Source organism: Oryzias latipes, chromosome 18, assembly GCF_053564925.1.
Source record: "Oryzias latipes strain Hd-rR chromosome 18, Olatipes_Hd-rR_3.1".
In the NCBI taxonomy this organism is placed as follows: domain Eukaryota; kingdom Metazoa; phylum Chordata; class Actinopteri; order Beloniformes; family Adrianichthyidae; genus Oryzias; species Oryzias latipes.
The window spans coordinates 23,810,444-23,835,767 of NC_136254.1; the positions used below are offsets into that span (position 1 = coordinate 23,810,444).

The 25,324-nt window shown below is 43.0% G+C and overlaps 1 protein-coding gene across 4 annotated transcripts in view; it reads right to left on the bottom strand.

The window, feature by feature from the left end:
* Window positions 1–25,324, bottom strand: part of LOC101169815 (protein phosphatase 3 catalytic subunit alpha) — a 181,420-nt gene that overhangs the window by 150,833 nt on the left and 5,263 nt on the right. For 3 of the 4 annotated variants that reach the window (XM_078936363.1, XM_078936362.1, XM_078936360.1), the window contains exon 2: window positions 16,605–16,696. The gene's annotated coding sequence lies outside the window, so the exon portion shown is untranslated. Of the gene's footprint in view, window positions 1–16,604; window positions 16,697–16,861; window positions 16,877–25,324 lie in introns of those variants that run through there. The other variant, XM_078936364.1, reaches the window with a different exon arrangement.

A 25,324-nucleotide genomic window follows, 5' to 3' on the forward strand; every position in this document is an offset into this window, starting at 1 on the left:
ATAACAAAGTTCTTTGACGTTCTGTAAATCTTCGATATGCAACACACTGCTAACGTAAACCGTTGCATATCAGCACAAAGCCGCTCTTCTCTGCTTCAGAACTAGATTCTAAATTCAGATTCCCTGAATGAGGAATTACGGGAATTGCAATAACGGTCAGAGAATTTGAAAAAACTGGAGCGACAGGACAGTGTGTTTTGAATAATTCATAAAGATTTTCAAAAAACTAACAGGACAATAACTATTCCGACGAGTGTAGCACACGAAGCCTCCAAAGTCATGTTGTCCCACCATCGTTGACTCAGGTCAATGGATACAGTTATAGTATAGCCACTTCTGTTTATGAGTTTCAGTCCACCTGGAAATATGAAACGACCAACACCAACAGATCCTGACAAAACACACAAAGAAAGGAGGCAAAAAAACACCCCAAACAGAAAGGAAGTTGACAGAAGAGTCCCACTCCAAGCATCTTTAAATAATGATTGTGTCGTTTTTAGCCAAAATAAAAAGAAATGTACAAAAAAATGTGTAACTTCCACCTACTCCTGATTCACAACAATTTGAATCAAGAAATACTCAGAAATACAATTTTAAGCTTCATATATGTCCTCCATCAACACAAAAATGCCACAAGAACATGTTAAAAACATCTTTTTTATTGTTGTGGTTATTTTATATTGGATTCCCTTCCTGGTTAGTGCTCATTACAGACGGTAGCTTCCACTGACAAGCAGCTGCTCCAACCATGTGAAATTCCCAGGCGACTTAGTCTGTTCTTGACAGTGCAGTGTGAAAGTAAACAAAACCTCTAGATCCGCCAAAACGTCGAGCAGATGTACCACAAATCTAAATCACAGAAGTCCAAAGCGACTCAGACATAATTTCTGCTGTTGATGTCAGTGGATGAAAACAGAAATAGATGCTTCTAGAAATAATTCTAATTGACTAATCAAAAAATAACCTGCAGTTATTGTGACAGTTGGTCTGTCACCTGCAGGTACAGATAACAACTGAAATATAAATGAATCCTTCATCATTCACAGACATATTCTAGATGCTGATCTGCTTAAAAAAAACAAAGTGCACTTCAAATTTAATGGTCAGTACAACGAAGTGGGAGGCACTTTTAGACACAAACTGGTCATCTGTGAAAAATAAATCCCTGAATGTTTGCTAAATAGCTTCAAAAGTGCATTTATTAATGATAAAACTCGTGGTGGAATCAGATCAACTTGAAGCCAAAACTGGCCCCTGAAGCGTTTCCTGTTCGGGCGGCTTCCCACCTCTCTCCTCTTTAATGAATTGGCTCCATCCTGATTGATGTTGTGAAGGCCGGCAGCTCCGGCACTGATCCTCTCACCTCTGGTCTCCTCGGAGCCGGTCCCAGCCTGGCATCTGCGAAAGGGCACAGGTACACCATCCTGCGCGCCCTTGTCTCGCCCCCGCCTATTTGAAAGGAAGCCAAGACTGACCCAGCACTTCCTGCCAAGAACCCCCCGTCTGCCGGCCCCGGGCATCAGACTCGGGGGCCCCACACTAGCCTCTTTGCTTTTTTTTTTTTTTCGGCTTTGGGAAGATTAATAGGCCTCCTCCATGGAGTGCCTTTGTGGGGCAGCGCCCAGGCGTGTTCAAGCTGTTGGGTTTGACGAAAAGAGAGGCGGATAATTCCTCTGCAGGTCAGTGTGTCTGTTGCTGCTCTGCATTTTCAATGACTTGGAAAGGTCACATCCAGGCTAGAAAGCACCACGAGCCGCCACGCTGCAACCAAAACCAGGAGAGCAGAGAAAAAACCCTCTTTTTTTTATTTTTATAATCTTGACCCGCTGGATGATCCCGCGACTACAGCTGAGCAATCACAAGGCGGAGCCACGCCACGCCGCCTGCCACCGGTTCCGTTTGACTTCTGGATTAATGCAGAAAAAAAATCGGTGGCAACAAGCACGCAAATCTACATATCATATTTGCACAGCCGTTTGCAGAACAAGGGACTAATCGCGTGCAAATACGTGGGTCTCAAAAACATGGCACTACACCAGGGGTCGGGAACCTATGGCTCGCGAGCCATATATGGCTCTTTTGATGGTCACATGTGGCTCGCAGACAAATCTTTAATTCAAATTGTTTTTCTTCATTAGACCAGTCCTTCTCGTGCGCGATGCGATGGCAGAGGCGCGCAGTAGTAGCGGTGCTTAGAGAGACAAATCTGCGCCAGCACTAGTATAAGTTTAAAATTGTCTATTAATTCACAGAGTTTGTACCACCCGGAAACCTGTGAATTGCCGTGCCTAAAACTGCGCGCTCCCGTCTCTGAGAAAGAGCGCGCAGTTGCGGGGACGGGATGTGTGAGGGAGAAAGCAGAGGGTGGGGCTGAGGTGTTGTGGGGACCGGCAGCAGGTGAATCGCGCAGCGATTGTAAATAGGTAAAACCCACTGCCTGTCACTCACTGCAGCGTGTGAATGTGTGTTTGGCTCCAGGTCCGCATGTGAGCAGTCTGTCTCACATCTACAAAACATTCATACCAACCTAAGATCACGTTTAAAGTCTCAACGCCTGCATGAAGCAGAAACTCACCACGTAAACCAGACTAGACCATCAGCAAAACTACCACGAGAAATACTCATCATTTATTAGAAACAGCATAACAATGTTATTAAAAAGAATCCACAGACTTATTGTACTTTAAAAATGTTGAAATTACATCAAATGCACACATTCACTTGTATTTTAGTTTTAAACATATTGTCGCGGACTGAGTTGGATGGCTGTTGGGCCGCGTTAAAAGTTCTGGAGTTCATGGAACGCATCGATCATGCAGAGATCTGATTGGCCCTCAGTTCTGTCGCTCAGCCTGTTGTTAGGTAGTTTGGACCAATGGGGTTCAGCTATGGGCCGAATAAGGGAAAGGGGAGGGCTGCAGCGGGAGCAGGGGAATATAAAGTTGGGAGACGCGCTCTCGTCTCGTCTCGGCGGGAGAGATTCAGGAGCTGCTGAATTAATTGTTCGGCGTTTGTTGTGGTCTGCAGTAACCCGAATAAAGAACCTTAAAAGAGGTTAAGTCTCCGTGCCTCAGTGTGGGAAAGGGACACTACATTATTGTATGGCTCTTTCGAAATTACATTTCAAAATATGTGGCGTTTATGGCTCTCTTGGCCAGAAAGGTTCCCGACCCCTGCACTACACATTTATTATTCTTCTGAAGTTTGCTTTCCCCACTCCGCCTGCAGAAACCCAAACTCCAGCCAACTATTTCCTACGAAACGTTTCTGGATTTTATGCGACGGGGAGGGCTTTTTGGCCTGAAACCCGTTTAATGATTTTATTTTTTTGCACTCGGTTGCAGGTGAGGGCTTTTGACTCTCGTCGTGTCACGCCTCCAAAAACAGCCTGGAACACGTGTGTGTGCGCGCGCACACATGTGCTTTGAGCGGCTCCAGGTGCCAGGGTGTGAAGAGATCAGCCAATCCCCGCTCTCGCCCGGATCTGGATGGTGGCCACGGCGTTATTAAAAGCTACGGGTGAGCTTTGCTGCGCTGCACTCCAAACAATTTATGGAAAAAAAATAAATAAAAAAATATAAAATTTGGGGGGGGGCTTTTGAAACAATGCAGCTTGGGGTAGTAGCTTCCCAGAGGAGGGAAAGGGACTTTTTTTTTGCTGTTATTTTTCTGATAAACAAAGCACTGAATCAGTGCCACCATCCATCTGGATGAGCTGATAAGAAAACGACTTATGGGTCATCATCACATGATTGATGTCTCCATCTCGCTGCTCTTTGCAGCCAATGATAATTCTGAGTGATATTATTTCCATAAACATCATTATGAGTCAGAGCAATTCCATCTCTTTACTCGGGACGACTGGGAAAGCTGAAGTGCCTTTGATGAGATGAGATCACGTTTTCGAGGGAGCTGCGTTTTCTTTGCCTGTAGCCAAAAACAGCCTAATTGTGTTTTGTCCCATATGTGAATTATTATTAACGACGATTCATTTACCACACTTCCTTTGCCAATTTTCTAAATTAAAAAAATTGCATGTTGAGATTTACAGCACACCCCCACCCACCCCCATTCCCTGTTTTTTTTTTTCTCTCAGCACTGGCTTCCAGCGTCGCCATGGCAACTTCCAATCAGTAAGTATGGCAGAGCCTGCTGGCCGTGCGCTTGGCGCGAGGCTCTGAGAGGCGCAGGTGGAGCACATATGGAACAATGGCCTGGCGTTAAAAAAAAAAAAAAAAAGAAGCGCCCTGCCCGCCTGTATGTGCCAGCAGTGCCCATTTTAATCCCACCGTTACCTTCTAGCGTTCTCTGATGGAGATGTTCAGATGCAATCACCGCCTCAGACTTGGAGCTGGGCCCTTGCCAGACTTCACTTGACAAAAATCAGACTTGAGGTGCTTTATTACGGCAGAAATAAAGCAAAGAAAAAAAAAAGGATCCATCTACTTCCATCATTTATTGCAACTTTTTGTCATAATTGCACCTCAAAAGTTTCCCTCCCATTTAAAGCTTTCTTCCTTCTTGAACTGATCTCCGCTTCAATCTCAGTTTACAGGTAAATCCAGGACCTTAGATGCATCGTGACATATGGCTCGTAGTAATGTTATGGAAATTACAGACATATACGCAGTAAATAAATCAATCATCCAAGGAGGCCTTATCTATCACTGCACATTTCAGCAGGCAGCTACTATGTAGGTTAATTAAAGCACAATGGCCGAGGAGAGGACCTGGCACGCACCCATCCTGTTTGTGTTTAAGCCTTCTCTAGGCCCGCTGGGCCAGAGCTTTCTATAGCCAGATGAAATTTGCCCCTTCATCCTCCCCCCATCCCCGGCTGAATACATAAATCATCCGTAAGGGTCTCAGCTTCGACCCGAAATTCCATAAACAATGCAGTTTGTCTGCGAATCTCCCACAAAACTCCTGGATACTCTTTAAAGTTGAAACTGCACTTGGTCTATGGTCGTACACAGTCCTGCACATTGTCTTAAGTCATCGCATCTGGCTTTGAAACACATCAATTGTGCCCCGTCTGGAGGGAAATTGGGTTTGAAGGTGGAGATTTGCTTTTATGTTTGCTTTGAGCCCTGAGATAAGAATAAGTGATGTTCGGGTGAGGGCTGGAAGAAGCAGCCTCATGTTTCACTGCACACAAAAAAGAAAAAAAAAGTTCAGTTCTGGAACCAGGAGAAGCAATAATTCCTTAGGTTATGCAGCTTTTAAATCTTAGGTATCAATTTATGACATATACTCTGACCTCATGACCCAGTCCACCTTGTAAAAGAGATTTCAATCTTAATAGATCTTTATGAAAGCTGATGATGGTGCTGGATTATTATGAGAAATCCACTAATATCCATCATTCATATATCACAGGAGGTTAAGGGGCTTCATTTACAAAATTTGTTCCCATTCAAGGAGATTACAGTTCTGTACAGCACACATTTTGGATGACATTTTATAATCCAAGTATAATTCATGTTTGTCAGCCTGTTGGCGTAAAATAACGTTTTTGTTAAAAAAATTACATGTTTTGCAGTATATTATGAATCCGTGGTTTGTTCATTTTAAAAATACCTGACAGACTTTCAAAACAAATTTCGTTTATATGAAAATTCCAATGTACAAATCCAATTGAAGCCAAGGTTGTTTATGACTCTATTATATAAAAATTACCTAAATTACTGATTTTTACAGTAACTGGAGATGAAAGGATTCTTGATTCTGTTTGACATAAGTTAGGAACCGGATAATGATAAATCATGTAATAAAATGGTTACGGTAGAACAGGGGTGGGATAATAAAAGTTCACTTCCTTCCATTCCCTTTCAAGCAATCTTTGGTTTTATGTTTAATTGTCCTACATTTGATACATCTTCGTATGAATGTATAACTGATGATTGTATTTTGTGTATTATTTATTTGATTGCTTCAAAATAAACCATTTCAAATCAAATAAAATAAAATAAAACCAGGGTTCTTGAATGGATTCAGCCAGAAAGAGTTGGGTACCAGAACTGTGAGAAGTTTGGGACTTAATATGATGATCAGTCATAGGCTAGTCGCCAAAGTCACCAACTTTTGAGAGATAATCTTTGCTAAGACGCTAACCTTAAAGTGGAATCCACCAAAAATGTTCTCTGAGAGGGGTAAAATGGAGAAAGTCACCTCATCAAGATAGATTATAGCAGAGATTTGATTCTTGCAACCAATGCAACCAAACTCATGTCGCACCTCAAACCGTAAACAAGCCCACAAAATACAGTTCGAGACTGTCCGTTTGCACCAAGAAGCAATTAAAAGGGCTTTCAGATGAACATTAGCATCATCCCAATCTCATCTCCCACACTAGGAGGATCAGAGTGGAGGCGCCCGGCAGATACAACTCCTTGTGGCCCTCGGTTGTCACTGATAACAACTGTATCTCATTATCCTCCTTTTGGGGGCTGCAGAGGTAGAGGCGACCATAAACACCATCTTTCCACAATGGACCGTTCACCGACAAAAGGCACTCTCAAAGGTTTGAACCCAAGCCAACTGCTCTGTTCTTGTTGCCATGCACAGCAGATGTCTCCGCGAATCTCAGGAAGGTTACAGATCTATACTCGTAAAGACCAGGACTTGAGCTCTTTGGAAATCTCCAAGACAAGTTAGGGCTCTTTCTTTTTTTAGAGATCCAAGCATGTTTAGGAGTCTAAATTAGGATTTGACCTATTTTCTGTTTTTTGCCCCTTTGTGCATCTTTTTTGTTTGTTTCAAGGATTTTTTAAAACATCTCATGTGGGATAGTCTTCAAAAAAAAATCTTCAACATAATATTTAAAGAAAACTTTATATCATAAAGATCAAATGCTAGATTGATCAAATAAAATGTCAAATGACGAGCAGGCCTAATCAAAAGCTGCTAAAATCTACTTCAACTTTCTGATAAGTGACACTTGAAATGGATGAAATGCCTTTAAACATCCTTTTCAACAACTCCAGCAATTCTTAAAAAACATGAAACAAATCAATCATTACTGAGCGCACCGTACCTCTGCTTTCATTAGAAAATCATATAGATTAAATGTTAATCATAGCTAACTCTATAACCAGTGGGCTTCTGCCAAAAAGACAGATGGACCATTAATGAGAACGGCGAAGCGATCTTAGTCGGTACACGGATGCAACAACAAGCACAACACCACGCCTGGCTTTCAGAAAGCTTACATTTATTTAGACAAAAACAGAAAAAGATCATCGGTGAGCGTTGCGAGAGTTGAAGGGTGTGTGTTGAAGATGTAGAAACACGAACGGCGCTTTGTTTTGGGATGTTTGCGTGCAGGAGGCTGCCGCGTGACACGGAGGAGGATTTGGCGGCAACACCTGTCACGCGCGTTCAGCGTCAGACATTAGCGGGCCGTCTCTTTCGCTGGTGTGTGAACGATGAATAATTACGGCGGTTTAAAAATCTGCCTATTAGTTTTAACCAGGTTATTTTGGACATCTGTCTCGGAGAGGTGCTGTAATTGGTTTCCAGCGTGCTGTAGCGGCTGACACACATGAGAAGCTGCTCCGTGTGACGCAGTTTCCACGCGTGGGCCTGGCGTATGAAACAGACTGTCGAGATGAAAGTTGCAGCAGAAACAGCCCACATATGTCCGCGCGTGGCGCTCCGTGGCGTGTTATTGGCACCGTGTTTCCATCAGGTCTGATAGCATATGTTTGGAACTCAGGAGGCTTTTGGGCAGGGTGTGTGGGGGGGAAATAGCGCCGTGTTTGAAGTCAATCGCCGCATTAAGCAGGGAAGCGGCGCAGTTGTGTGGAGATGCTCTCTTGTTCAAAGGGATGGAAAGGAACAGCTCCAGGGAGCGGCCAACATCAAGAGCTGACCCCGGCGCCGTTTCCCGCTACCTTCTGCCGCGCATCCCGTCGCCGTATGCTGCGATTCCCAAAGACCGGCAGGCCTGAGCCATCTGGCTTCACATGGGCCTCCCCAGACGCGCGTTGGGAGTCCAAAACGATGCTTTTCCCTTCCCTCTGCGCCTCCACTTCATCCCCGCCTCAGTGTGGCTGAAGTGGAAAAGAGGTCCGCTCTCCAAGAGATCCCAGTTGACCTTTCCCTTTTTAATCCCCTTGTGATGGGATCCAGGAGCAGCCCTTTCCATTTGGAGGGAAGTGGTCAATGGCTTTGCAGATGAAGGAACCTCCTTCTGGTTTTATCCACCTTGTGTCTTGCTTCATTACCTGATTTTTAAAGTGATTTCTGCTCTTGAGGCCACATTAAAGTCACGATTCACTTAACCACCCCAGTTGGAGCTCCGACTCATTAGACTTTATTCTCTTGCGGACTTAAAAACCGCTTTTCAGTGGTAGTGTTGAAGTGATGACAGACACACACAAAGACAGAAGAAGCTCCAGGAAGAGAGCAGTGGTGGAGCTGAGCAGTGGGTTCTGTGGGCCCGCCACGGATTTCACACTCCTTTTGTGCATCTCTTTCTCTTCCTCTCCTCTGGGCGTCGCCGCAGCGGGGAATTCAATTCCCTAATAACTCGCGAATCAAAGTTGGACAGCAGCACCGCTGAGCGCCATAAAGGAAGCAGTGGAGTGGCTGGCCATTCATTCATCCAGGCCCATTACGACGCGGACCAGATGGACACCGCGTGTCACCGTGTGACATCTCAAGACAGCGGCGGCTGCCCGCCTGCCCGCCGCAGAAAAAGATGAAAGTTGCGAGGGAGACGGGAGGCAGGTCGTGTCAAACAGAGACAGATCTGATCAACAACTGCACAGAGACGATATCAAAGTTGAAGCATGTGGCGTGATGCATCTGGTATTCTAGCAAACAGAAGCTAGCACGGCTGCCAATGCTGCCCACCCCCACCCCCGCCTGCCTGCCTCAAGCGGCCTCCAGCCAGAGAAGATCCGACCGGCTTGTGTTTTCAACCCACACAAGGAGGGGCTTCTTTCAGTTTGGCTTCATTGTCTTGGGGTGATTTTTGAGGGACGTGGGGGTGTTGGAATTCCTGCGAATTTCCAGTGGCACTCGCTGGATCTGGACCAGGAAGTTTACGGGTTTTGAGTCAGTAGAGCTACCACAGCGCTCCTCTGATGCTAAGTTAACACCGAGTTTGGAAACCAGTGTTTGAGCGACCCCTTCCTATAGCTATGTAAATGCACGTATATGCATGTTTCAGGCCTCCACGTTAAAAGGTAGGCATGTTTTTTAGTCCGTTTTCAGGCTCTACGTACAAAACGCGGGGTAATTTAACGTGTGTTGAACGTTAAATCAGTAGAACTTTCACCAATCGGGGACTTGGATTTGGTTGTGACGAATGGATGGCGTCCACTTTAATTCACGGAAGAGCCAACTGGTTGAAAATCGGTCATGAAGGAGAAATGAATAATTGCTGGAATTCTCTGACATCAAGTATTTCATTTGTCAGACTAGAGTGAAAGAAAAAGTCTGGAGGGAGTGTCGAGACTCACAGCAAGCCTCTTCCAACTGTGAGTACACGCGCTAGGTCCAGGTAGCAACAGACCTGCGTGAACACCATGTGTGCTAAAAGCGCGTTCGCGGATGCGTGTTTTTGAACGCGCCACACATGCCCGGTGTGTCTGCGGCATCATGCGAACAGTTTATTTAAAAACTGTGAATGCCCAGAGTGGACGTCTGAATGAACTGGAGTGATGCCAGTATTTTCTTATCTTTTTAAATGTGTTTGGCTTTGAGAAACTTTTGCAATTATTTCATTTCTGTTGAGGACGTTAGAATCTTCCAAGAAGCAAATTGCAACAAACGAAACGTTAAACTCGAGTTGATGTAGTGTGCGTTTACGGGCTGTGTAGCAACATCTTGTGTGGTGCATTTGTGTACATCTGCACATCAAGTGTAAAGGACCTGTCAAGCCCTCCTGGCACCGATTCTACATCTTATACCACTTCCTGCACCGAGCCCTGTGAGCATCTGATCCCCTAATCTCAGAATGCCAGCTTTCACTCAATGTCATCTGCCAATGAGCTGCAACCAGGCGCCCATCCCGCCTCTGGCACCAGAACTGCACCCATCCAGCTTGCGAACGCTAATACCCGCCGTTGCTAGGCTACGACGAGAGGAATCAAATTTAGGTGGCTTGCACAGCTGCGCTGTACTGTTGTGCACCGGGGGACAGAAATGGCAGCCTTCCCAGTACGCACCTGGATGGAATGAAACAGGAAAGAGTCTAATCTGCAAGGTACAGTGGTGGCTAGCTACCCAAAAGTCTGTCCCGAAACGGGATAAAATTAGGTTTTGAATCATAGATGCTCATTTCAGATTTTTATTTTACTGTGCACTAGTATCGGGAGAAAAGTAAACTTCTGTAAAAACAGTTTGTACTCAAATTATTAAAAAATAAATCAAATCAGCCCAAAAAAAACCCAAAATTTGTTTTCTTTGGAAAAAAAACAAGAATGACGCCTCTTCAATCGTTTTTTGCATCACTGCATCTTTGATGGGGTTAGGAACAATTGGCTCACCAACATGCCAAAAAAAAAAAAAAGGCACAAACAACATGGGCTTCTTCACAGCTCACTTCCTGCATCTTCTGTTCAATCAGTGAGCTGTGCTCCTCAGACGACGTTCATTTACAAGGTTCACACAACTGTAGCAACATCTTAACAATCACTTTCACATCAGCGGCTGCCAAAGGCGTAATTATTAGATCTTGAAGAACATGACACTAATAAAAAGTCCTCGACACAAGGAGCCTTGATTTGACAAAGAGCAACATCTAAGGAGGGCCTGGTGATGATTTAAATCTCAATGGCACTTGTACCTGCAAGTCATTTCCTCCAAATATACTGCAGTGTGGAAAAGAAATCATTAGAAGTTTGCAAGTTTTACTTTTGTGTTAAACAAAAAAGCAACGCTAGCCGTCAGCTAGCTTCAATTAGTGGAGCGCTTGTTAGCTGTCAATTGTGAAGGCAGACACTCAAGAAAACAACATTTGTCTTGCGTTTTTCTTTTAATATCTGTCGATTTCACAAGGAAGAAAGAGAAAAAAAGTCAGATTTATTTCCTTCTCAACACCTTTCTTCCAGGTAAAGGAGCTGTCATGACCAGGAGGAGGACAGTAAAAAAAAAAAAAAAAAGATTTGAGACCTACATGTGACCCCCTCCTCCCTGCTGCAGCCACCGTGGGAGTGGGTTGTTTTTGTGTGTTTTCAATAGGACGGGTGAAAAGGCGGCAGATGGAGGCAGACAGATTCTGTTTGTCCTGTTGACACGCATGCAGAGAAACAGAAATCCTACTTTTTGTTGTACTATCTCAAAAAAAAAACAAGTAAATATCCTCTGCACAGAAATGTCAAATCAAATGTACAATTATTAAAATAAAACGCAGAAATATACAAATATGCTTAAGCTGCTGCAAGGTCAATAAATGTAATTATTTTCCTTTTTTGTAGGGAGAATTATTGAATGTTGATTTATTTCTATAGATAGTTTCATTGAATTATACAAAAAATGTAAATGACGTCATAATATATGAAGGATGTCCAAAAATAGCTAAAGCTCTATTTATTACAGGAATTAAAATACTTGTCTAAAATATAATAAAGTGGTTACCTTTAATTTAAAAAGCACATTTTCAAAAACCCTACAGTATTTTTCATATTCCTAAGACTTAAACATTTTAAGGATGCCAGATTGGGTCCAAGTGATCATTTTACACGAATGCTTTGCTTGTCTATTTATTATTAGAAAACAGTTTTCTTTGAATGTGTCTGCCGCAGAATCATGTTTGACGTTTGTGGAGTAAGATGGAAGAGTTTTATTCTGAAAAATCAGCGTGCAGCTACTTTAAACAAGCAGTAAAAAAAAAAAAAGAAAAGCTGCACATTGGCTCTTATGAGTCATTAGGTTTATTTAACTTGTCAGTTTAAGCTGTTGTGAAAATGAAAACATTTTTCGCTGCCGTCTCATCTTTGATTTTTTTTTTCCTTTCACTCCGGAGAAGAGATGCTGCCAACTATGATGCTGGAGTTGGACTGGAAAGATGGCCGACATGCTGAACTCATCAGTTTAAAAAAACAAGTTTGACTGATTCCTGTTTGACTCTCACGTCACACACATGCTTTAGATTGCCTTTAGTAAAAACTAAAAGCTCAAATCTGCAAAACTGCACTGATAAAATGAATCTTTAAAAAGCCTTTTCTTCACTTACACTTTATGTATTTATATTTTTTATTTTTTTCAAACATTTTTAAGTGTACAGTGGAGCACATAAAATATATAAGCATCTAAAAATGTAATAGAAAATTAACGACACAACAAAGAAAAATTAAATACATACATATACACATCTATCGATCGATCGATAGATAGATATTTATTGTTTATTGTTTTAGGTAAGAATTACACACAATGTTTTTCATAACTGTTTTTTTCCAAATGTCTACCTTTTGGTTGAGCATATGGTCAACATTTTGAGGATTATATATATTTAGAACAAGGTGTTCCTGATGGGATTTTCAAAATAAAAGATTTTAAAATTTAAAAAAGGGGAAAAAGGTTCAAAAAATTGATAAAAGAATAGATACCACGTTTTTTAAGAATACAAGTTTTTTTTGCATAGTTTGGCTGGAGGTGTGGAGGACTTATACTCAGGAGTGACTCATTATATACTATATTATGGTAATGATAAAATAATAAATTGATTAAAGAAAAAGCTTTTATTTTGAAAAGATCTTTAAAGTAGCATTTTATTGATCATTTCAATTGGATATTTTTCAGCCTTTGACCATCAAAATAAAAAATGAAGACGTATTTTCCTGATTTTAAATTGTGACGACACAATCCCACATTGTTGTTACCGAACAAAACCTGAACCACAGTAAGTGTGTGAACAAACAAAGAAGGGGTTCAACCTTATTATTCAGGTATTAGGAGGGTAATTAACATCCAGGTGCTGCTCATCAAAAGCCCTTGGTTAACTGATCAACGACTGTCAGTGTCTCCTGAAAAGCAGAGGCTTTGACAGCATTCATGTGTGTGTCGGTGCAATATTAAGGGGAAATAACAGAAGAAAGGACGGTAGGGATGTGATCAATGCAGCACATCATCTGCAAAAAGGGTTTTGACACAATTTCTTCAGCAAACTGAAGTTCCTACACCGACACAAGGATTGCTGAAAAAAACTTAAGCTATCTGCTCGAGAGGGGATCTTCCAGCAATTTCTGCACAAAATCTGTGCAGGAAAAAAGGTAGGAAACTCTGCAAATTTAGATGAAATAAAAACAAAGTTTGATACCTTTTATTGCATTTTGGCTAAATGTTTGTGAAACTGTCAAACACAGAGGTGAAAGGGTAATGATTAGGGCTGATTCAATCATAATTTTTCCAGTCACGTGTGGGGAAACGTAAGTGTGCGTCAGAGAGCACTAAAAGTGCGGATGAAATTTGGGGGTTGGAAGGTTTGCTGGACAGTGGGGGGCGCCACACGACCCTTTGGCTTCCTTGGAGCTTTACTTGAGTTCAACTTTTAGCTAAACATGATGTTTTGGAGTCAATTGTCTCTTTTTTTTCCTTTAAGATGTGGTTTAGGGGCAGTAATAAACTAAGAAATCCATTCTTCACAGTGCTCCTTTCCAGCCATAAAGGTGAGGACGTATGCTGTGTATTGACTATGTGAATTTAATGTAGATATTCTGCATGAAAGGAACAAATGAGCTTCCTTTAGACCAGTGTTTTTCAACCAGTGTGACGCGACACACTAGTGTGCCGTGGGAGATGGTTAGGTGTGCCGTGGGAAATTACCCTCATTAACTGATCTAAAAACATTTTCCATCTCCAGGATATCAGCTCTGTGTTTATCCAAACAGGCCCTGATAAAACACTGAGTAGTTAGGAATATGAAAGATCATAAAATACTTATTTCTTTGTGTTTATTTGAATCTATTAAAGACATTTTGATAAGAATGACGGTACCGCGATTTAGCCGCAGCTATAACTGCTTTCAGAAAAGTCCCGCCTCTTTAACTGTTTCCACCAATCATTCTTGGAGGCTTAATCACACATCATCAGTCTGACCAATCAGACGTGGTTAAAGTCTTCACTTCCTTGTTCTGATTCTGCTCATAGAGTCGCTCAGTTCTAACAAAAATACCAGCTAAAGCTCGTCTTTAGCGGTGTAGCTTTCCATAGAATCTGGTATCAGACCGTGGAAATAGTGAACAAAACAATGAAGCTCAGAGACGCGAGTGTGTCTGCGTTCGGCGGCTGTTTGCACTACATCTCCCATGATGCATTGGATTAAAGTGACAGCGTCTTAGCGCACAATGAGTCTTCCTTTGATGTCTTGAAACCACAACGAACACACATGAAACAGTTTTTCAATCTTCTAACTTAACTTTTATTACATCTTATAGAAAAAACAGCTGCAACTTCCAGCTTTTTCTGCCACAATTATCACAAAAATGCATGAGAGATTGCAGAGGGACTGTAGATCAATACAGACTATGAGTTTCTCCTTTTTTGCGTCACAGCAAAAACACATAAATAATCATAACACGTTCTTTTAGTTTGACAGTCCATCATCAACCCTGGAGAACCCAAGAACAATTTTCTTCTTGGCTTCTGAAGTTCATTTGAATTTTTTGTTTTCTGTTTGTTTAATTTTGGTTGGCCAAATTTAAGTTTTCTTTTATTTTCTATCCTAAAGTTTTGATTTGACAATTTTTTAGGTTTTTAGAAGATCGTCAACTATTTAAAACGTTTTTTTTATATATTTAAAGTTAAAGGTATAAGTGCTTAGCTTGTGTCACATCCTACCTCAGTTATTTAGTGAATAAAATCTAATTTTGGAATTTTAATGGGCTTCAATACGGAAGTGAAGAGTCCTCTTTTTGGTGGGACCTTAAAACTTCAGTTTTAAAACTGAAAACTTTAACGATCACATCAGTAATCAGTATTTTAGTTTTTCTTTTTTACGTGCTTTTAGAGTATGACGTGAATTTATGATGACCTTAAACCGTTATTTTTTCTGCCAACGTGACTGAGATCAATTCAAATGGAAGTTTTAAAGCTTCGACTTGTGCGTCAAAAACAGGCGCGTCATACGGCTGTCTATCGCCTGTGGGAACCAGCATATCCGCAGACCTCCACACACTCACACTTTGTCTCACTGCCCTCACCAGCACTCATCTTTAGCGATGGCAGAGCTGGAACCAGGCGTGATTGTTTTAGAGAGGCTTGCCCTGAAGGCATGTTATCGCTCCATGTGAGCCTGCTTCTCTCCCAGTCGTACGTTCCTCTCTTGTTGATTGTGCAGCGCAGATCAGTGGCAACAAAGGCGTCATTAGTGGGGCTTTGGTCCCCACCAAACCCCGGCTAATTATGAATGGGGGGCCCCGGCAATAACTCAAGGGCCCATCGGTGCTGCTTAAAACTGAAGAGAGGACTTCACAGATTCGGCGGTGGCGTGTACTCGGCCCATCTGCCTCCATTTCTCAGCCACCTGCCCGAAGATGTGACGGGCGTCAGCCGTAAGACTGGAGCGCTGTTACGCACAGGGGAGGCGGCAGAGGCAGCATATGGGATTTATTCACCGCTTTAATGAAGAATCGGCAGCGGTCACTCAAAGTTTTGGACGGTTACCTGACGAAAGCATAAAGCTCCCATCTTTGCGTCTAGGGTCAGCTTCTTTCTCGCATAAAAAAGGTCACAAAAGGTCAAGCAGTGATGTCGGATTTTCACGACTTAAATTAAGATCTAAACCAGACAGTTCTGCTGATTCCTGCCCTTACATGGAGATTGCAGCTCCCACCAGCAGAGGGCAGTGTTCGTTCTTTTAATCACAAACTACCCCCCACCACCCACCCAACCCCCAGTTGGCTAAAACAAGCACAAACACAACTCTAATTCCAAATCCACAAAAGAGGGAATTTAAAAGTAAACAAACGAGCCCGATGGGATGATCAGCGTTCTCAGATTCACAGCATTAACTTTTTTTTTTTTTCCCAGGGAGAATAGTTTCTGCACGGCGTTTGGATTTGTGCATCCCTCCCCTCACCCTTTTTGGGTGACAAAGCCCTGATTCACAGCAGCTTTTTTTTGTTTTGTTTTTTAGATCTGACACTTTTTGATGAGGAAAAAAAAACAAAAAACACAAATGTGAACATTATAGCCAAACAACTTTATTCTACTGGATTACATTTTTTACCAGAATCCAGATTAAATCAATTTTTATACGAGGTCTGCCATCCAAAGCCAGCTTTAGAATGAGTCTTTGCTGAATGGAGGAGCTAATTTAGAAATAATCTGGATTGGCACTTTGCTTCTATCAATCTGCCATGACATCACCCTGCAGATTATTCACACAGCTCTTAAAAAAGAAAGGGTGGCCTCGGGGCAAACAGCTCGTTTTAGTTCCTTTACCCCCCCTCACATCGTTTTTTCCCCTCGCTGAAACATTCTCACAGTAAACCTCCAGGAAGTTCAGACACAAAGGTGCACCACAAGGGGGAAATATTTCTGCCCGTGGGGGGGCGGGGATCATATTTGTGGCTAATAACGCATAACTGCTGTCAGGTCTAGGTGAAGCGAGGACGCGACGAATCACAACGAGGAAGAGGAGAGCTTACCGGCCCCTGAAGAGCTCCTGTGTCAGACAGTATCTGGGATGGAGAAGGAGGACGGTGGAGGTGAAGCAGTCAACATGTGGACAAAACACCATCTGGAGGTAAAAGATCACACAAGTTTGAGAGGAAAAAGGTAATCGATGTGCGGTTTGAAAAGTCTTAGCGTGAATGACTCCTCTTCCTCCTCCCCCTCCCCCTCCTCCTCTGCTCCTAGGCTGTTTGGAGGGAGGTCAAAAGGCCCTTTCAACCCAAGGCCTCACCTCCTTCCTAATGAATTCCCAGGGTCCATCAACCTGCGGGCGCTCCCATACCAGCTAACCAATGATTACACCTTTTGGGGGGGGGGGGGGGGGGCACACAGACACACCACCTCACACTCAACCAACCACTAATATCACCCCCCCCCCCACGCCCACACCCCAGATTGGAGGCAGGTGCAGCAGCAAATCAAGCCTCATTAGCTGCACCTTCTGCTAGCATACACCGCGGACAGATGGAAGCTCGCCCTCACATGTTACCTCACATCAGATGGCAGTTGGAGGAGGGTGGCTGGGAGGTGTGTGTGGGGGGGGTGGTGGTAGCAGGGAGAAAACATTTGCCCCCTTCTGCTGCTTCCCTTCCATCTACAAGACGCCCCGGAGCACGGATCCCGCGCAGGAGCGCTCCTTCACCTAGATCCTCCCGGCACAAGTTTCCATGGGACCAGAGAATATACCCCACCCACCCCACCCCCCCACCCCCCGCGCTTCCAATACCACCTCCACCCTGTTGAGTGGTGGTGTTAATGGTAGGGGGGGTGTATATACATATTCTTCATGTTCACCCAAGTTAAAAGAGCCAACTGACATGTTAAAATAATATATACCCCCCAACTACACCTATCACCTCCACCCTTGATTTGAGTTGGGGGTGGCAATGAAGGAGGGGGGGGTACATATTCTTCTGTTTCCCCCATGTAAAAAAGAGCCACTTGATACGTTAGACGCACCATCGAATACTAAAGACACCCACTACAACCATAACCTCCACCCTTGGTTGGAGTTGGTGGTGGTGGGGAAAGGGGGTGGGGGGTATATATTCTTCCATTTGACCCAAGTAAAAAGAGCCACTTGATACGTTAGACACAACATCGAATAATATGTCATCCAAGGGGGGGTCATCCAAGGGGGGGTTATATTTCTTACATTTCACATGTGTAAAAAATAGCCATACGACATGTTAGACACATCATCTTATCAACTTCGCCACCTCCAGCCAAGGGCGGAGGTAGTGAAGGGGGGGTTATATTATTCTGTTTCACCCATGTAAAACAAAAAGCCACTAGATACGCTAGACACATCGTTGGGCGTGCAGGTTATAGACAAAGCCTCGGCGACCAGCGAGCTGATGGAGGCTCCAAAGCCGGCGATGACACCTTCTCTGAGGCCAGGCTGGATTTATGCCCCCCTAGAGGCATGGAGGAGAGTGTCACCGAGCGGCCACGTGCTAATGGATTCTTCCTTGAGTGGGTCGAAAAGACCCCACATCTAATTTCAAACTTTTTTCAATATAAAAGCTAACTTTCGGGAACAATTACAGAAAAACGTTAGAACCGTTTTAGGTGTCATCAACTCCCCACAACATAAAATACATCTGACATAGTTCCAGATTAGGAGTACATGACTCATTCCAAAGCTCCGATTAGCACTGGGAACTTCTTTAAAGGGTAAGAACAGTGCAGGAGGAATGAGGGCACTGGCACAATCGCGACTTTGTTTGCACTTACAGACGGGGTGGGGGGGTGCTTCTCGGTGGTGAGAGTCGAGCTGGGGCATTAATGGATTAAACATAAGTAGTTGGTTTAGAAGTTCATGTAATCTTGAAGTTTTAGGGCTTCTTTCCTCCAAACCACAGAGGAATCATTTCACTCAGACTTCCTGAAAATGTGCTCAAGGGCTGCGGGGAACAACGATGCGGCTACAGGTTTGATGATCTACCAAACAGCAGCTTTGCATCAGACTGACTCTACTGTAAGTTCTTGGTTTAGATGTCCGGATGATCTGGGCTTACTTATGCTTTAAAAGTCCGAATGAACTCTGAGGACGGAAACAGATTTATGAAACAACAAATCAGAAGAGTTAAATAACCAATTGAGCTTTTTCTCCTTTTATGAGTGGTGGTTTTCAACTTTTATTTTGAAGGCTTGACTGTGTGATGTTTCTCATCCCATAAAGTATTTTTCTTTCAGGATCTATTCAGACTGGCAAAACTGGGAAAAGTCATGTACGTTGTCGTTTTCCTGAGCTGGTATCTGGCTCCAAACTGCACGGTTGGATAGCTCCAATATTTTGTTGCACCGCAAATGTTAGGTTGGGTGAGGGGATTGTAAGCTAGTGGGACAACTCAAAGCCCAGGGGCCAAATTTGGCCCTCCATGTCATTTTATATGGCCTGCGAAGGCATAAAGTTTTTAATTTCTTAAAATTGGTGTGTATTTATTCATATCTAGGGGGAATCGGACTTGAAATATTGGATTGGGCAACTATACTTTAGGACTTAAACACTGTCCATATAACCTAATCTGACAGAATCAAATTTAAAAGGATTTATGCTAGAGTAACAAGCAAACATATGTTTTTTATGCAACTGCTATTGTCACTTTAAAAAGTTATAATAAAGAAATGATGAGTTATGTAAGGGTTAATGGCAGACGAAGTGTGCATTATCACTTTCAAACGCAAAGTGCATTAGAAAGTGATAATGGACACTTCGTTGGCCATTAACCCGCTTATACCATGGTCACTTATAAAAGCAATAAATATTAACCAGTTTTTAGTTCTTAATTCTTGTTTTTTTCCAATTTGGATCGCTTTTTTCCCGAAAAGCGGATTGTTTGTTACATGGTGCGGCACGTCACATGGCGCCACACCACCGCTGCAGTCAAGATTCGGCGATATAAAGAGATATCTATATGCTGATCGTCCCGATGGGTTTAATAAAGCATCAGTTCAGAGAGAAAGTTCTCCTCTTACCGCTTGGTTTTGTCCAGATGATGAAGCTAAAGGTTGTTTTAAAGAAGCCGGCGCAGTGATACAGAAGATTTGAGATAGGTGACGGGAACTTCTTTTTGCGGCGTGCGGTTATCACTTTTTAACGCACACCCAGCAGCCAATCAGAATTGAGCATTCACCCGGGCCATAGTATAATTAACATTAAGTAGTAGTTACATTTATTTTTCATTACATTTGGTTACATATATAAGTTTTATTTGGCCCTTTGGGGACAACCACTGTGCTGATGTGGCTCTTGGTGAAAATGAGTTTGACCCCCCTGGTGTAAACAGTGGGTTCTCAGTTATGGGTGACTGGAAGGGCGGTGGGGTTGCTACACACCAATGGTCCCGCCCATAGCTCAGAGGTGCATTTCTAATGAACTCCTGCCGCTCTGCAGAATCTGTGTTCTAGAAAAAACACAGGCTTTTGAATTTTGCCTAAAGGAAAACTGTCAGAACGAACTGGAAGCAAAAACTGTGGCAGCATTAAAAGTGTTCAGTGTCTGTCTTAAAAGGTCAGTTTGTGACCTTGTGATGCTAAACATTAAAAAACTGAAACTGAATAAGGCAACACTTTGGAATAATAATAATAAGAAGAAGAAGAAGTGCACCATTTTCTTATGATTTTGTGACATTTTGTCTTAAGCGAAACGTTTTAAGCAAAAAAGGTTGCCATGATGCAGCTTCAAGATGTCACCTAGATCAGCATTCCCCAACCCCGGGTCATTTGGTACCGGGCCGCACAGAAAGAACAAATAACTAACATTATTTCCGTTTTATTTAGTTCGGAATCTGAAAGATGTTTTATTTTGAAAAATTGCCAGATTCTCTGTTCCATCTCCGTCTATGGCGCTCTTCTCGGTCACGTGATAGTATACCGCTAAAAGAAACCCAGGAGCTAGCAAAATGAATAAAAAACAAACGTCTTTGGAAAGTTTCTTTGCCAAGGGGAAAACACCCAGCCAGGAGACAGAAGAGGAGCATTCGACTTCCAAAAAAAGAAAGCTACGTTTAACAGACAGTACCTCATTTTTGCACCTGAGCGTGGGAAGGGGAGAGGATGACACCTGTGCGATGAACAATGTCATGGGTGTCAAAATAAAAGCTCAGAGTTTGTCTCATCAAGTTTCTCTGCTTCCTTCATCGTAGCGTGGCTTCAGTAAATGTCCGCCACATCTTAAAGGCTGGTCTGTGAAAAGTTTGTCTGACGTCGAACCAATCCGTGGCGCAAAAAAAGTTGGGGACTGTTGACCTAGATGACTGAGAACAATATTGTCCCCCAAAATTATGTGAAGATTTTAAGCTGTGATGTCATCATGCGGTGGGTGGATTATACATTCTAAAACTTGAGGGTTTTTCAATAAATCCTGAATTTTAAATTACTTTTTTTTCCTAGAGTGGGCTCAGGATCAGGGGGTCAAATTTGACGTCATTTTCAAGAAAATGGATCGCTCTGGCGAAAAGTGTCTGGATCTTTGAGGTCATGTCAGGTAAACTTGGCGTGCCGATCTCCTCCGAGCTCCAATCTGCTTTCTTTGGCAATCATTAAGAGGACGCAGGTGGGGGTGAAAGGTCCTTCCTCATTTAACAAACTGTGATGTCAGGATCAGGCGATACGGCGGTGAATCTTTCAAAGACGTCACCCGATTTCTCGAGGTAAAGTCCAGATGTCAGCTCCTCCCGTAAATGAGCTGCGCCCGGTTTCTGACATTTTCCCAACATTAATTTCAATCAAGCTCACCTTGGAGCTTCTTCTTGTTTTTCTTGGAGCTAATGAAGAAAAAAAACACACATATGGGGCTCTCTCTTTTTCCTCTTTTTTTGCCTTGTTTCATCCTTCAATCTGCTCCCAGATCCGTGCGCCATATGGAAACGTGCGGATGAGAAGAGTTAAACGCGTGTTCAATCTCCCTCCAAGAAAACATAAAGCTCCCGCTCCTGCCTGGCTGACTCCCCTGGGTTCATGAAAGCGAAGGTTACACTTGCAGGCCTCTTAATGACAGCCCTTTTTAAAAACCAGCGGGTTTTTTTCTTCTCTCCTCTCATGTCGGGGAAATCTTTATTGTTCAGCTTGCCGGCAAGTTTGAGCACCATATGTTGCATCCTGCTTCTACTCACCTCAAAAACTGAGGATGTCTCAGGAGCTAAACCACGCTGCGTGAAGTCAAAAGAAAACTCACATTTTGGATCAAATCGCAGCAAGATGAGGCCTGGAGGGCATGAGACAGTTGGCGACGTTCAAGTGACCACTTCTAATGAAAAGTCTGCGTAAACGTATGTAAACTCACGTTTCGGGCTTCTAAACGTTTGCGTTGGCACATAGCTACACCAGTTTCCACCACCGCTTTCAGACTCTACATCCAAACCGAGTTTAACCAGGTCGTTCGTGGTTAGACCAGTGGAGTATTTAGGTCACGAAAGTGTCGACCGTTTAAAAATTGATCTTGGAGGAGAAATGCATAACTGCGGAATTCTATGTGTCAGAAGTCAGAGCTCTGTTTTGCCCTCTGGTCTCCAGTGGGAACCGTCTTCAGAGTACTGAATGCACTTCATCTCTAGTGTGCCATCACTCACAGCACACTGAAGCACTGTACTGAGCCTCACTCAGTGTGACAGATTGTTTGTGCCACTCTGCCTTCCTAACCGAGCGTTCTATCTGGACTTCTGTTTCCAGACTCCGTGTCTGACTCGGTTTGCCTGCCGCCTGCCCCGACTCTCGCCTGGATCCTGACTCATGGCGTTTTGTGGATTAATTGGACGAGCGCAAAGATAACTGAGCGAGTGTATTCAGGAACTCAGTGAGCGGACTTAATAACTGCGTGAGCGCAATGCTAACTGAGCGACCCCACATTTTACAACAGCACGATTGCAATCCTAAAACTGAGCGACCGGGCGTACAGGAGTGCGTGACTTGCGCGTTCAATTAATGGGAGCCATGAAACGCCATACTGACCACTGTCTCTTCTCTGATGCTCTCATGCTTGTTATTGACCTTTGTTTTCTGTCCCTGATTTAGCTTCATGGACTTTTAGTAAACCTGCTGCATTTGGAAACAGCCGTCTGCCTGAGACACTTTGACACCAAGTCTTTTTGTACATTGGAATAGAGTCATGAGGGAAAAAGCCCGGGGAAAGTTTTGCATCTCTTCGACAATCTGCATCAAGCCTCTTCCAACTGTAGGTGGCAGGAACAAACAGGTAAACAGCAGCAAAATACGACAAAGAAGAAGCCCCTCCCTGCATGTGCAGTGTGAACACCATCGGTTAAATGCGCGTTCAAGAACTCGCGTTGAATGCACGTCACACGCCCACTGTGTCTAGCTTTACCAAGGCGAGACATGGAAGAATCAGAGGAAAGACAAAAGTGATGTCAGGGATGTTACAATCAAGGTAAATGATCAAAATCAAAGACGCTATTTTTCTCTGACAAGATAAAGATAGTAATGGATTGGATTTATCTGCGCTTTTCCCGTGCTTCCATTGTGTCCATTATTCATTCACTCTTCATTCATACTTGGCGATGGTAGAGACGTGGCTGCCATTTCGCACCTATGATCACTCTGACCATCACCGGGATCATTCATGCTGGTAGGCAGTAGCGTTAAAGGGTCTTGCCCAAAGGCCCTCACTGGGTGATGTTAATTTCTCGCCAATGATATGGTAACTGCCCCCAGTACCATTGTTTACTCCCCTTCGGGAATCAAACCCTGGATTCCCGGGTGGCAGCCTTCTACCCTACCAACCGAGCTACCCAGCCGGCAAATATACTTTATTGACGGCCAATTGACGGGAAATGTGGTTGTTGTAGCAGCGGCTCAGACTCAACATACAACAAACAAAATCAGGGGGAAAAAAAAAGAACATCATTCTAAGCACGGCTTATCTGTGGCTTAAGTCCAGGATGGCAAGTAACACAGTCCAATAGAGTGACAGGGATCTCCTGTAGCAGTCGGTGTGGCAGTGAAACAGCCTCTTGGAAAAGACACTCAGCCGTTTGTTAGGTCAAATATAAACAAAACAGAAATATATACAGAATTTAAACTGAATTTTCCTGAGTTGAGCTAGAACTCTGCTCCAGGCTATGCACAACATTTATCACAGAAAAAAGGGAAGTGCCACTCCACTTGTGCGCCTGTGACCACGTGTAAAGGACCGCCTCCATCTCCTGCTGCCCGCCAACAAAGCGCGTTTTCTCTGAAGAAGTTGCCGCGAAAATGTCCTGCGGAGCCTTCGCCATGCATTTACAGCAGCAGGTGACCTCCCTCTTCCTCCTCCTTCTTCCTCCCTCCGACAAACACAAACACTCATGATCCGCCCCCCCATCGCACCTCCACCACCACCCCTTCTTTGCCGCTTGCCAGCAGTGCACCTGCAGCTTATTATCCCAGCCTTTAGCTTTGTAATGCAGCGCAGGTGCCAAAGTGCCAACACACCATTGTAACACACACGAGTCAACAAACACAGCGGGCTCTGAAATGGGCAAACACACTTTTACAGATGTGCGCTGATTAATTAATGCGGTGAACGGTGTGGGTTTCAGCCGCCTGCAGCACACAGATGAGACTTTAGAGGGAAAACTCCCCCATTTCAAGGATTCACACATGTTACTTCCTGGAAGCTTTTTGAGAGATGAAAACAGGGTTGTAGAGCATTTCTGTCAGTATCAAAGACAAAGGAAGAACTTCAGGCGTCTATGGAAGTCAGGACAGACGCACAGGTGGAGGGAGATGACTCAAAGAAATGGAAACATACTATTTATTTATCATCAGATGTTTCCAGAATCAGAATATCAATAAGAAGACGTGGAAGCTGTTGCTTTTTTAAATAAATACATAAATTGAAATTTGAATTTATTTTTTGGTCAGAAATATTTTGGTAGCATCTGTTTCAGCTTTTGACATAATTTGAACCATTTTTAGTTGAACCTTAACTTAAAACTTCACCTTTTTATTTCCTCGGGGATTATTAAAGACCCATTCTATTCTATTGTATTCTTTTTATTGTGTGATTTAGTGTTACATATGTCTATTAAGTAATAGCATAAATAACATAAATAACACAAAAACATGGACAATTTCTTATATCCATCTGTGTTTTTTTAAGTTTTATGGCCAAGAAGTAAATAGAAACTAAACATGGAGGTTTTTGAAGTAGCTGCTATTGCTTTAGTTGGCCACCAGATGGCCTTGTTTTTTATTAAGCGAAATTTTCCACTTTTTTTCTTTTTTCTTTTTTTGGCATCTCAAATTGAAACTTTTCGGGTTTAGAGTGACTTTATCTAATCATTTATTTATTTTCCTATAAAATGATATCATTCTTTGGAAATGTTAGCTCTCGTTTGTTTTTCGTACATTTTTATTGCTATGCGAACTCGCCTTTTACTGTGTAAATTGTATCTGAATGCTGAGAAGAAAAAAATAGTTAATTAAGACATAGGGTTTACAAAACAGCATTTTGACACTCAAATCTTCCTTTTCAGTAACATTATTTGTCGCAGACTCATTTTTATAATTATTAGCATCTGTTTATGAATCGATTTTTCCATCATTTTGTTTTCTATTGATGAACTGATGTTTCCCGATCTAACTTTAAAGTCTTTATTCAACTTTGAGAAACTTGAATGATGACTTGCCATCTGACTTCCTTCCTCCTTTCGATCACTTCATCCCAACACTACAAACCCACAGGTCCGTT